A 12763-nucleotide genomic window follows, 5' to 3' on the forward strand; every position below is an offset into this window, starting at 1 on the left:
GGAGAGCTAAAGACACATTTTTGCCACATACGCACTCGCCGACGCCTGGCAGTCTCCAGGGTTCTGTGCACGTTGCGCAGTAGCACAGGCCTTGCGTGCTTGTAATCACTGTCGTTGCTTCGCCGTTCGAGGTAAACTGCAATAAAAGACTACGTACATTTATGGACTTGTATTTGCGAATGTGCATCGAGGCTGCCACTGCTTCATATGACACCTTAGAGTGGTCCCGTTAGGGTGGGTTCGACTCCTTCAAAGAGCAGCCACGCGTTCCGCTGGTCGGCATCGGGCGCTCCCTTTACGTTCGTGTGGTCGTTCGCGAGCGCCTGGCTCCACCTAGGGGTGCTCGGAGGCGCTTCCACTTTGAAATGGCAGGACGCATGCGATGTCTCGAGATAAGCTCACATGATACAAAACATTCCCGTTTTGGGCTTCGCGTCATTTCCGTGTTTTTTGCATCACTTTGGTCCACTCGTTCTGTCTACTGCCTCTACAGTGTAAAATGTCGAAGAGGAAACGGTCCGTGACATTGAGCGAACCAGACGTGCTCCTTTTACATTTGGCTGGCACCAGCGAGAGCAGCAGCTCGGACGAAGACGACAACGCTTGCGAAGTAATGTTCGCGGAGCTCTCGGGAGGGCCTAGCCAGCTACCGAAAGTCAAAGGATATGTCAGCACGGATGTCAGAAGCTCATCAGACAGAGGTAAGTTCCAAAGTACTTAAGACTTATCAAGCGACACGAATTGTTAGGGTTTCCTGCAGTTTCGCGGGAACTTCCGTCTGCCCCGTCTGGCATGTTACGAGCTGATCGACATGTTCAGCAGATCGGTGCTTTGCCCCACGGACAAGCACGACGAGGCAGTCCGCAAAAACACCCGAGGAGTATATCCTTTGATTTCTTTGTTGAGCTTGTTTGCTACGTACCATATCCCAGGCAACTTTAGCGGAGCTATTAGAAGAAAAACAAATTGTTCACATCCCACGCACTGTGAGAATGGATATTATGCGAAGCATTTAGCAGGTAGCCGGCTATGTCGCATAGATCCTTCGGGGTGTCCCAAAGCGATACCAGAATTACTAATACATTTCATTAGGTTCTAGATATAAGACGAGTAAGTTACATGGGATGCATGCGCGCCAGCTGTCACGAGGATAGAAGACGATAAAGTGACACGCAATGCACGTGCGAGTATTTCAAAGAGCTAGCTGGCTTCGGAACGCGCAAATTATTCTCGTGATTTGGGACCATGTGCTTCGAGCACAAAGCTACTATGGTCGACGGATTTCCTTATTATAAAAAATGAGGCGATACAAGAACCTACCTACCTCCCAGAAAGTGCCAATAATGAAGCAAAAAATGCTTCGCATCAAAGCAGTGCAAGATACTATTTTAGACCTACGGTGTTCGTTCGTCAGACTTTGACATCCGGACATCGACGCCAGAACACCCTCGGTCTTATAATCTTACCTTACTGCGTTTGTTTCTCTTTTAATAGCTCGGATACACGATACATATAAACATATATATATATATATATATATATATATATATATATATTATATATATATATATTTATATATATATAATGAACGCGAACAAAGAAAACCGAGGGACCAAATTTTTATTAGTCATGTCACAAGAACGCAACACGCAATGACACCTTGGTGTCATTCCTTGTTCGCTACCTTATGATATATATATATATATATTGTAACGAATGACTCAAGGACTTCAACGATAACTATTTATTGTGGGCAATCCTATGCCCGGCAAGTAACCAACTTAGATAGTGGAGTGTTCCAAGCAGGAGATCAAGAAGCCTTCTTTTCCTCGAGCGGCGCCTCACTTCCTCTTCATTCTGACAACGGTCACATATATCCGAGCGCGTGCTGTAAATGCACGTGTCATTACGTCTTCGTCTTTATTGTTCTAATGCGCCGTTGTCCTCTTGGAGGGCGCCCGAACCTGCGCGCGTTATTTAAAGACCGTTCTTGTCTTGCGTCATTATTCCCCGTCCAAGAACGCATCGTCCCGATGCGTACAGTGGCCAAACTGTTGACAAGCTGTTGTCCATACTAAAGTGCGATATAACACTGAGTAGAGGAATTTGGTAGAACATTCACTGCCTGTCATAATATGGCTTCATTCTGACCACATGCACAGTTTCTTTGCGACGTCGGCATCGTGATGAGGTTACTTGTCCTTCTGGCGTAACTTCGTAGTTTAAGGGAATAATGCACGAAGTACCCTATAAGGGCCGAAATAACGGCGCAGAAGCTTTTCGGATAGGTCGCGCGTCCGTACGGGAGCCCACACCCATACTCTGTCACCTGGTGCGTACTCGGCTTCTCTTCGCCGCAAGTTGTACCGGTCGGTGTCAATGCGCTGTCTTTGTTGAAGGCAGTGTCGCGCCAGCTGACGTGCTTCTTCGACCCTCTGCATAAAGTCGCTGATGTCGGGGTTTGTTCTGGACTGTCGTTTACCGGCAGCATTGCATCTAAGGGTGTGGTAAGTGTTCGGCCAAAAACAAGCTGGAATGGCGTCACTTGAGTGGTCTCTTGCAATGCGGTATTGTAAGCGAATGTTGCATATGGTAGTATCTTGTCCCATGTACGGTGCTCTAAGTCTACGTAAATTGACAACATATCTGTCAGCGTCCTGTTCAGTCGCTAGGTCAACCAATTTGTTTGAGGGTGATAGGCAGTTGTTTTCCTGTGGCTGGTATGAGTTAGTTGCATAATGGTCTGCGTCAAATCCGCTGTGAATGCAGTTCCTCGGTCCGTGATAACAACTGCAGGGGCACCATGTCGTAGTACTACGTTGGTGACAAAGAATTCGGCCACTTCAATAGCTGTAGCACTGATTAGAGAGGCTGTCTCAGCATATCGGGTTAAGTATCAGTCGCTACTACAATCCATCGTTTGCCTAATGACGATGTCGGAAATGGACCAAGCAAGTCCATTCCTACTTGTTCGAACGGGGCTTCTGGGGGTTCTATTGGTTGAAGGAGGCCTGCGGGTTTTAGTAGAGGCGTTTTCCATCTTTGGCAATCCCGACAGGTTCTCACATAAAACTGCGCCGAACTCAAAAGCTTTGGCCAATAGTACTTGGCATGAATTTGAGCGAATGTTCTACTCACTCCGAGGTGTCCTGCGGAGGGATCAGCGTGACAGGCTTCCAAGATTTCGGATTGCAAGGATGAAGGAATGACGAGTAGAAATTTCTATGTGGTGTGCTTAAAATTTCTTTTGTAGAGGACGTTATTTCTTATCACATACGATGATAATCCTCGTTTGAAAACTCGCAGAATATGGATGGTGTGTCCTTCCAGGTGCCTGATGAGTTGAAGCATTTCGGTGTCCGACTGTTGATGTTTGGCCATCTGAGACGTGGTCACGACTCCAAGAAACGGAAAGTTGTGCCCATCTTCCACAGCAGCAGATTCGACCGGAGCACGTGACAAGCAATCAGCATCACTGTGCTTGCGACCAGATCTATGCACGACCGTTATGTCGTATTCCTGCAGCCTCAGACTCCACCTAGCAAGTCGCCCAGAAGGATCCTTCAGGTCTGCTAGCCAGCACAACGAGTGATGGTCGCTGATTGCTCGTAACGGTCTACCGTATAAGTATGGTCGGAATTTTCCTATAGCCCATATTACTGCGAGACATTCTTTTTCCGTTGCAGAGTAGTAAGTTTCAGCCCTCCAAAGAGTGCGGCTAGCGTATGGAATCAGTCTTTCCTCTCCGTTTTGCCACTGAACGAGAATGCATTCTTCATTTTCATAGTACACCTCATTGGTCATTGCCATGATTTTAGTAAAAGTATATTTTACGCACTTTGCAGCGATTATCTTTAGGCGCCTTTACAGCCACGCCTCATGTACTTCTCAGAATTCATCGCTCCACTGCAAACTCACTAACACTGGCATGGCGCTCTTTAGCAATAACTGGCCCTTGCGCCATTAAACACTATACATCATCATCATCAGCCACTGAACGAGGACGGCAGCAAGCCCGAAATTGCTTGCGCCCATGTGGATGTCTGTTTCCGCTTCGTCATCAAAGTGCGCAAGGACCGGATAAGTCGGCGTCGTAGCTTATTGAATGCATCTTCTTGTTCCCTTAGCCAAATGAAAGGTACATCTTCTTTTGTCAATCGCGTTAACGGCTCGGCAATTTTCGAAAAATTATTGACGAAACGTCTCTAATAGGCACAAAGTCCCCAAAATCGCCTAACAGCCTTTTTACCCGTTGGTCTAGGAAACTTTTCTACTGCTGCGGTCTTCTCAGGGTCAGGACGGATGCCTTTAGAACTAATCACATGGCAGAAGAAAAGGAGCTCATGGAAGCCGAAGTGACTTTTTTGTGGCTTTATCGTACCCCTGCTGAACTAATAGCTTTGAGCACAGACCGTAGTCGTTCCTCATGCTGATCAAAGTGGTAGAACAAATCACGACATCATCAAGATAAACAAGACAGGACTGCCACTTTAACCCGGATAGTACAGTGTCCATCATCCGCTGAAATGTGGAAGGTGCGCAACACAGGCCGAACGGAAGTACCTTGAATTCCTATAGCCCGTCTGGTGTGACGAACACTGTCTTCTCACGATCTCTTTCGTCCACTTCTATCTGCCAGTATCAACTCTTGAGATAGAGAGAGGAAAATAATTTCGCATCCCGTAGTCTATCAAGGGTGTCATCGATCCTCGGAAGTGGATAAACATCCCGCTTTGTGACGACGTTCAACTTTCGCTAATCCACGCAGAAGCGCAAGCTCTGGTCCTTGTTCTTTACCAGCACCACAGGCAAAGCCCACGGGCTGGTCGACAGTTGAATTACGTCGTCTCTCAGCATTTCTTCAACTTGGTTTCTGATGACCTCTCTCTTATTCGGCGCCACTCGGTAGGGATGCTGGCAAATAGGCCTGACAGCTTCGTCGACAATGATACGGTGTTTGGCGATGGATGTTCTTTGGACTTTGGATGATGTTGAGAAACACGTGGCGAATTCTCGTACAAGGTTTTCTATTTGCTGCTTCTGGGTCGGTGATAGCGCTGCTTCGATGTTGATGGAGGCGAGTATGAAGTCTATGTTGTCAGACTTGAGTGATGCAGCCTCGGAACGGTTCAAATCCATAATCTGGACATAATCGTTAATGACAATGGCAATGACAATTCCCTTCGCAACATGCTGGACTTCATTTCCAAAATTAGTGATAAAGACATTCGAACACCCATCACGCAGCCGAACAAGACATCTGGCCATACAGATCCCTTTTTCGAGTAAGAGGCCAGTGTTACTGTCTGCTGTTCCTTCATAGTCGCTGAATACGTTGCTTCTTACGGCGACAGCTATGCTGGATCTTGGGGGTATCGTGACGTCGTCGTCTATAATCTGGAGCGCATCGAATTGCTCTTCACACTCGAACCTAGGGATGGCGTGCTTCGTTGAGAACGACACAAAAGATTCCTGCAAGTTGATTACTGCACCGTGCGCGTGCAAAAAGTCCCTTCCAATAATTAAATCCCTCAAACATTCTGACAGAACAATGAAAGTAGCGACGTATGTGAAGCCGCGTATTCCAATTCTAGAAGTGCACCTGCCCACCGGGTCGATAAGGTGTCCTCCGGCGGTTCGAGTTTTCAGTCCTCTCCAAGGAGTCAGCACTTTCCTCAGTCTTCTGGCAAGTTCTTTATTCATAACTGAATGGTCTGCGACTGTGTCTACTAAAGCAGTAATTTCGTAGCCGTCTCTAACCCCATACAAATTGGAAGTAACGTCACTGTTTCCGCTACTGCTATCGCGTTTGTCGTTACATTTCGGAGCCAGCGCTGGAGGTTCTGTTGCGTCCACAGTGGCCTTACCTCCACAGGACGCCGGTATTAGTTTTCCCGGTGCGGGCTTTGGGAACGTCGCCTCGAGGAGCTTGAGGATGGACGCGGGCTCGGTGATCGATACCGAAGTGGTACTGTTGACCGAGGTTGATGTTGCTGTGAAGTATGGGGGCTTTGGCGCGTTGATCAATACTCCCGGAATTCAATAGGGCGTTCACCGTTTCTTGGGCAAGGAGCGTTTACGGAAAAACCCCGAAGTCCCGCTCTGCGGTACTCGCACATCCGGTAGAGATGACCAGCTTCGCCGCAGTGTAGCACAGTGGGATTCTATCAGGAGTGCGCCATATGTCAGCCTTCCGGAATCTCGTCTCAGGTGGAGGCGGCGTGAACTGAGGTTCAAGTACATGGGTAGGTGCCGTGACGAAAGTACGTCCAGGCATTCCTCTGAGTACCTCGGCGTACGGTACTGTCGGCCGTACCGTTGGCGACGCTTGTGGCTGTGCTTGTGGGTGCTGTTCGAGGACTGCTTGTTTCACTTCTTCACGACCCACTTTTGCCAATGAAGAGACCGCTGTAGGGCCATTGTTCAGCTGTTGGCTCCGGAGTTCTTCTCGAACCACAGATCTTACAAGTTCTCGTAAGACATCGACGCCATTCCCGAATACCGCTGATATGGCGTCCACAGATGCGACATTCATATCGCGGTTGTAGAGCCTCGCTCGCTGTTGGAGTGTCCTTTCCATAGTTCTCGCCTCGGCGCGGAATTCAGCGATGGTGCGTGGAGGGCTTCGAACCAAACCGGCAAAAAGCTCCTGCTCCACACCACGCATCAGATGCCCAAGCTTCTTGTCCTCGCTCATGCTCGGATCGGCCCAGCGAAATAAGCGGGACATATCTTCGACATACATTGACACGCTTTCGTTGTTGCATTCTTCTTGCTTGCAAAGCCGCTTCAGCTCTTTCCCTGCGATCTGTGCTCGAATACGTGGCCAGCAGCTCCCGTCGGAAGTCATCCCACGACCGGAGGGCAGCTTCATGGTTTTGAAACCACGTTCGTGCAGAGTGCTGCAATGCGAAGTAAACGTTGCGGCGCTTCCGGTTTTCGACCCATCCACTGTAGTCAGCCACACGCTCAAAGCCTTCTAACCAGTACTCTGCGTCTTCAAAAGTGTCGCCGTGGAAAGGCTTAGGCGTCATCGGCTGATCAACGACGATGCGGTTTGAGCCGGTCTGGGATGTCATTTCGTTATTGGCTGCTGCTGCTGCTGCTACTCTAGTTGGCTCCGGCAAAAGAGGAAACTCGGATCGCTCACCACGTAGGCGACGGCTCGTGCGCTGGTGGACAGGCGTGAGCTCATTGGGTACGAGTTGGCGTGGCTCCCGGCTGCTTTCTTCAACTCGAATGGGGCTGGAAATCATACCCAGCACCTCCACCCGAATTGTAACGAATGATTCAAGGACTTCTAAGATAACTATTTATTATGGGCGAACTTGTGCCTGGCCAGTAAATAAATTAGATAACTGCAGCGTTCAAGCAGGAGATCAAGAAGCCTTCTTTTCCTCGAGCGGCGCCTCACTTCCTCTTCTTCTGACAACGATATATGCGAGTACGTGCTGCAAATGCACGTGCTATTACGTCTTCGTCTTTGTTGTTCTAATACGTCATTGTTCTCTTGGAGGGCGCACGAACCTGCGCGCGTCATTTAAAGACAGTTTTTGTCTTGCGTCAATATATATATATATATATATATATATATATATTCCAAGTGATAAAGTTTCTGTTCAAGAATGGGGAAAGTTAGGCCTTCTTTCGCGAAAACGATGCAGCAGCAGCCTCACTACAGCTGGAGTCATTTTGGCATCGTTCTTCCCAGCAAGTATTTCTGGCAAACGCCTTGAACCGACAAATGATCTCAAGATCATTATATGCAATAATTGTTTAATATGTCTTTGTGATACAGCACCATGCTTGGTCATGGTCACGTTGTCTTCAGTAGAGGAGGAACCTGTATGTACACTTTCATTTAGTAGGGTTAAGTATGCTACACTTAACTCTTTTAATGTTGCTTTGAACGAAATTAATGCGAACTTAAGGACACCAAGTATGTTGCTTTCCTCCACTGCGAAAAACAGTAGGTGACACTAATCTTAGGCATCTCTTAGTGGCACTCACACCTCGGCGTTGGTGGTCTGTGCATTAGTGTGCGGTAATCAGTGATTTCTAATTAATTCTAATTATTACAGACATTTCAGTAACTTCTAACTAAACTTATGGTCCGATATCACGTCTGTAATAAAATTCATGAATTTGTTAATGTACTATTTTCTCTTTTTTCTGATTTATTTTGAATTTCGTCCCCGGTTTTCTCAGCAAAATAATTCTAATTATTCCAGGCACTTCGGTAACTCAATCTTTAACTAAACTTATGCTCTGCTATTATATCTATAATGAATCCCATGAATTATGTACTGTACTATTTTTTCCTCAATTTTTTTCTGAATTTCTTCCCCGGTCGTCTCAGGAGGTGAACCGGAAGTGCTACGCAAGAAACAAGAGTATCACTTGATGCTTGTGCCACTAATAAATATTTTGCTACGTTTGCACATTCCTATTCTCATTACTAGGAAATATTTACATTTTGGCTCCATTGTACTTACTTCTAAATAGCAAATATAAATACATCCTTATTAGCTCTTTGTAGTGTGTGAGCGCCGGCATGATTAGCGGCATCAGAGCCAACTGTGGACGAAGAAGACGACGGGCGCGCGAGCAGTGGCGCGAGGGACGCGCGAGCTGCGGCTGGGTGCCCGTGGGGCGCGGCCGTCCCACAGTATCAAACCATGATTAGTACTCGGAGGGAATTATGTTGATATCAAATATTCCAAAATGGTCATTTCCATGCACTAAATATGACTTTCTATGGTTATGGACAGCGGCACTTGCACACTGTCCTTACCAATAGCTCGCATGGGCCTTTTTTACCACGTGTAGTGTGCGTTGACCTTTGTTGGACGGTAAACGGCAAACATGCATGGCTGTTTCATGCAATTTCAATATTTCAATGTACTGGGTTTCATCTTACATAGTCTATAGATGAGCAGCTATACAGTGTGTCAGTGCTAGTGCAAAATAAAATTGTAAATTGTAGTGATACCAGCACTAGGGGACAAACACACAAAACAAAGGCTACACAACATGGCGCTGCGTTGCCTTCATCTCGTGTGACTCTTCTAGCGATGGTATTGCATCATGGCAAACAAGCCCAGTGCGACGTGTTGGGGATCTAAATAGAGCTCAACGTTTTCTTAATACTTCTCGAGGTATGGAGCCAACAAGGCTTCAATGCGGTAATACTACATCCTCTTCGACATGGCAGAATCTACACAACTTGCCGTCATTGACTGAGTGATGGAATTCCTCTGCTGGGTTGCTCCAAAGGGGATCTACGTTGGAACCAACACGTTAGCAAAGGATTTTCAGGTGATATACTGCGTGCCTTGACATTACAGACATTGCAAAGCAAAATATGCTGAATATGTGGTGCAGATAGAATGATACCCCTTATAAAAATGACTATTCAAATGTTGTTGGCAGATTGAGGTAATCAATATGCTTTCAATAATCTCTCAACAGTCATTGAACGTACATAACAATCTATCAACAATAAAGATGTTGAGCGCATCACAACAGTAAAGTCGTTGGCTAAATCCTGTTGACTTATTGCTGAATAATATTGAGTAGTATTGAGCCTTGTTGGGTAATATTGAGATTCAATAGATATGTGAAAACACACACGTTGATGTGTGCATGTTTTGCATATATATATATTCTTTTATTGGTCACCTAATCACCACTAAATATATATAGGGTGTTTCACGTAACAGTTAGAGAACAAGACCAACATCCCTTAGGCAGTAACCATTGACCAATGATCATCCTGGATTCTAATCGGTGTCTATTTTAAGTGGCCTGGAAAGATGGCGCGGAAAGTGGTGTATATATTTTTTAAAGAGTGCGTTTCGCTTACTTGCTAGCCCTTATCGCACATAAAATGAAACAGAATGTTTGGCCGATATCTGCGACGTGGTGTCCATATTTTACATGAAGGAAAATGTTTATGCTGTAATTAACACAGACGGGGTGCTGGCCAATGTGCTAGGAAACTGTTTCGCCATCAAGCACAATCTGCGCTGCTATACTTTGCCGGCGACAAATTGTAGCGAAGAAGCTACGCACAAATGTTTAGAGAATGGGGAGACATGCCGTCTACGGTTTGTCATGATGTCGAAATAACAAGCACAAACAGTGACAATTGGGAATTGAGTTATGGGGTTTTACGTGCCAAATCCACGATCTGATTATGAGGCACGCCGTAGTAGGGGACTCCGGAATAAGTTGGACACCTGGAGTTCTTTAACGTGCACCTAAATCTAAGTACTCCGCTGTTCTCGCATTTCACCCCCCTCGAAATGCGGCCGCCGTGGCCGCAATAGCGGCAATTGTGTACTTTTCTAGTCAATAGTTCTTTTCGCGCCGGTTGCTTCGTGTATTACCCTCACAAAAATTGTTGAAATTTATTGTTGAAATTGTTGAAATGTCATTGGTAAACGTCAGGAAATGGCATTGAAAGGACATTGTGGTATCGTTGAAACATCATTGCGGAAGTTTTTGACAAGTGTTGACACTTGGCCCGCGACATTTTCTCGAAACATCATTGCGGCATTCAAATGTGAAAAATAATTGGTGTATTGTTGACACCATGTTGTATTTCAATATTGAAAGCCCATTGAAGGATTGCTCAGGATGTGATCAGATGCAACATTGAAGGCCCATTGAAGCATTGTTGAACAAGTGTTGCCTCAACATTGAAAGCCCATTGAAGCATGGTTGGAATGTGTTGCATGTCAATATTGAAAGCGCATTGAAATATTGTTGGAGCTGTATTGTACGTCACCATTGAAAGGATGTTGAAAGCCCATTCAAAGATGCCCCCAATACACAGAGCGTCCCAACTATCATGCACCAAGATTAGAAAATATTCTTAATGTTGATCGATGTTTACTTACAGATGAATAGCAGGATGAATGAGAGGCTACCACGATGTCACCACCGAAATGTAGCCGTGGCTGCCACTGAGCTCTTCATTCTCCTCTTTTCCTCTCTTCTCCTCTTCGCCACGTTACAATCCCCCTTTCGCAGATGAAGCCCACTGGGAGAGTCACTGTTCTGTGGCAGGGTAGTAGCGCTTAAGGCGTGCAACATGAGCAAGCAGGGTTTTCTTGGAACGCCTATCTGTAGACGAAACTCGATCAACCACGTAAGTTAGGACGCTCAGGTGATCTAAAACGACGAACGGGCCCACATAATGTGACAAGAGCTTGCTGCACAAGCCACGCTTGCGTTGTGGGGTCCATAGCAGCACTAGGTCACCTTTTTCAAAATAAATGGCTTGATGAGAACTATCATACCGATCCTTCGAGCGGTTTTGCGATGCCAATGTGCGGATGCATGCTATTCTGGGGGCTTCCTCGGCGAGGCAAAGTGTTTTGGCGACGGAATCCTCAGCGTCAAGATAAAACAGCACAATTGTGTTAAGGAAGCTCCGTGGCGATCGAGCATAAAGCAGATTCAAGGGCTGTAATTCGTTGTCTCGTGTTTCGCAGTGTTGTAGGCGTATGTTATGAAAGGCAACGCATCATGACGGTTATTGGGGTTAGAGGACACATACATATATAGTATGTTCGTCAAGGTTCGATTCGTGCGTTCAACAAGACCGTTGGTTTGCGGACCGTACGGCGTTGAGTGACGAAGTTGTGTTCCACATAGCCGAAGCAGCTCTTCAACAGCGTCGGCCACGAATTGACGACCGCGATCACTTATGATCACGCGAGGTGGGCCATGGGGTAGGACGACATAACGCAACAAGAAAGTTGCGATGCAAACAGCGCTGGATGACGGTACTGCTGCGGCCTCTGTGTAGAGTGTAAGATGGTCTACACAAACGATGATCTATCGATTGTTATTCGATGACCGTGGGAATGGGCCCAGGAAGTCCACGCCAACTTGCTCAAAAGGTGCATGAAGGGGAATCAACGGCTGCAGAAGACCTGGTGGGGCGGTTGAAGGTCGCTTGCGCCGTTGACATTGGTCACAACTAGCCACATTATGCTTTGTTGTATGATGTGTGTGAGGCCAGTAAAAGCGCTCTTACACACGCTGTAGCGTACGGGTGAATCGAAGATGACCTGATGTTGGATCATTATGCATGGTATGTAGCACAGCACTACAGAGACTCTCAGGCACTACAAGAAGACAGCGGGCGCCACTTGCAGAGTGGTTCGTTTTATACAACAAGCTGTCACGTAGGGAAAAACCACTACTGGCTTTTGTACTCAGGGCCATCACGAAAACAGGTTCCAGACTGACGTCGTTGCGTTGATCCTCTTGGATGACGTTCGTGTCCGGAAATTCAGGTGCAATAGCGGCCAGGCAGTCGTCGAAAATATCTTCTTCAGAATTTTCCATTGGCAGTGATAAGCCGGAAATGCAATCGGCGTCAGCATGACGGCGGCCGCTTCTGTATTTCACTAAAAAGTCGCACTCTTGCAGTCGTAAGGCCCACCGTGCTAGATGACCAGACGGATCCCGAAGGATGACCAGCCAGCATAAGGAATGGTGATCAGAGACTATGCTAAATGAATGACTATAGATGTAAAAGCGACATTTCTGCACAGAAAAAACAGCTGCAAGGCATTCTTGCTCAGTCACTGTGTAGTTTCGCTCAGCATTGCTTAAGCATCGACTGGCATAAGCAACAACGTGTCCGGCGTTGTTTCGCCATTGAACAAGCACTGCTCCAATGCCTATTCCGCTTGCATCGGTATGAATTTCGGTAGCGGAATACGGATTAAAATGACGCAGGATG

The 12763-nt window shown here is 46.7% G+C and overlaps 1 protein-coding gene across 3 annotated transcripts in view; it reads right to left on the minus strand.

Annotated features, from left to right (window-relative positions):
* Window positions 1-12763, minus strand: part of LOC119437297 (uncharacterized) — a 296143-nt gene that overhangs the window by 165771 nt on the left and 117609 nt on the right. The window lies entirely within an intron of this gene.

The sequence above is a fragment of the Dermacentor silvarum genome, chromosome 1 (assembly GCF_013339745.2).
Source record: "Dermacentor silvarum isolate Dsil-2018 chromosome 1, BIME_Dsil_1.4, whole genome shotgun sequence".
Taxonomy (NCBI): Eukaryota; Metazoa; Arthropoda; class Arachnida; order Ixodida; family Ixodidae; genus Dermacentor; species Dermacentor silvarum.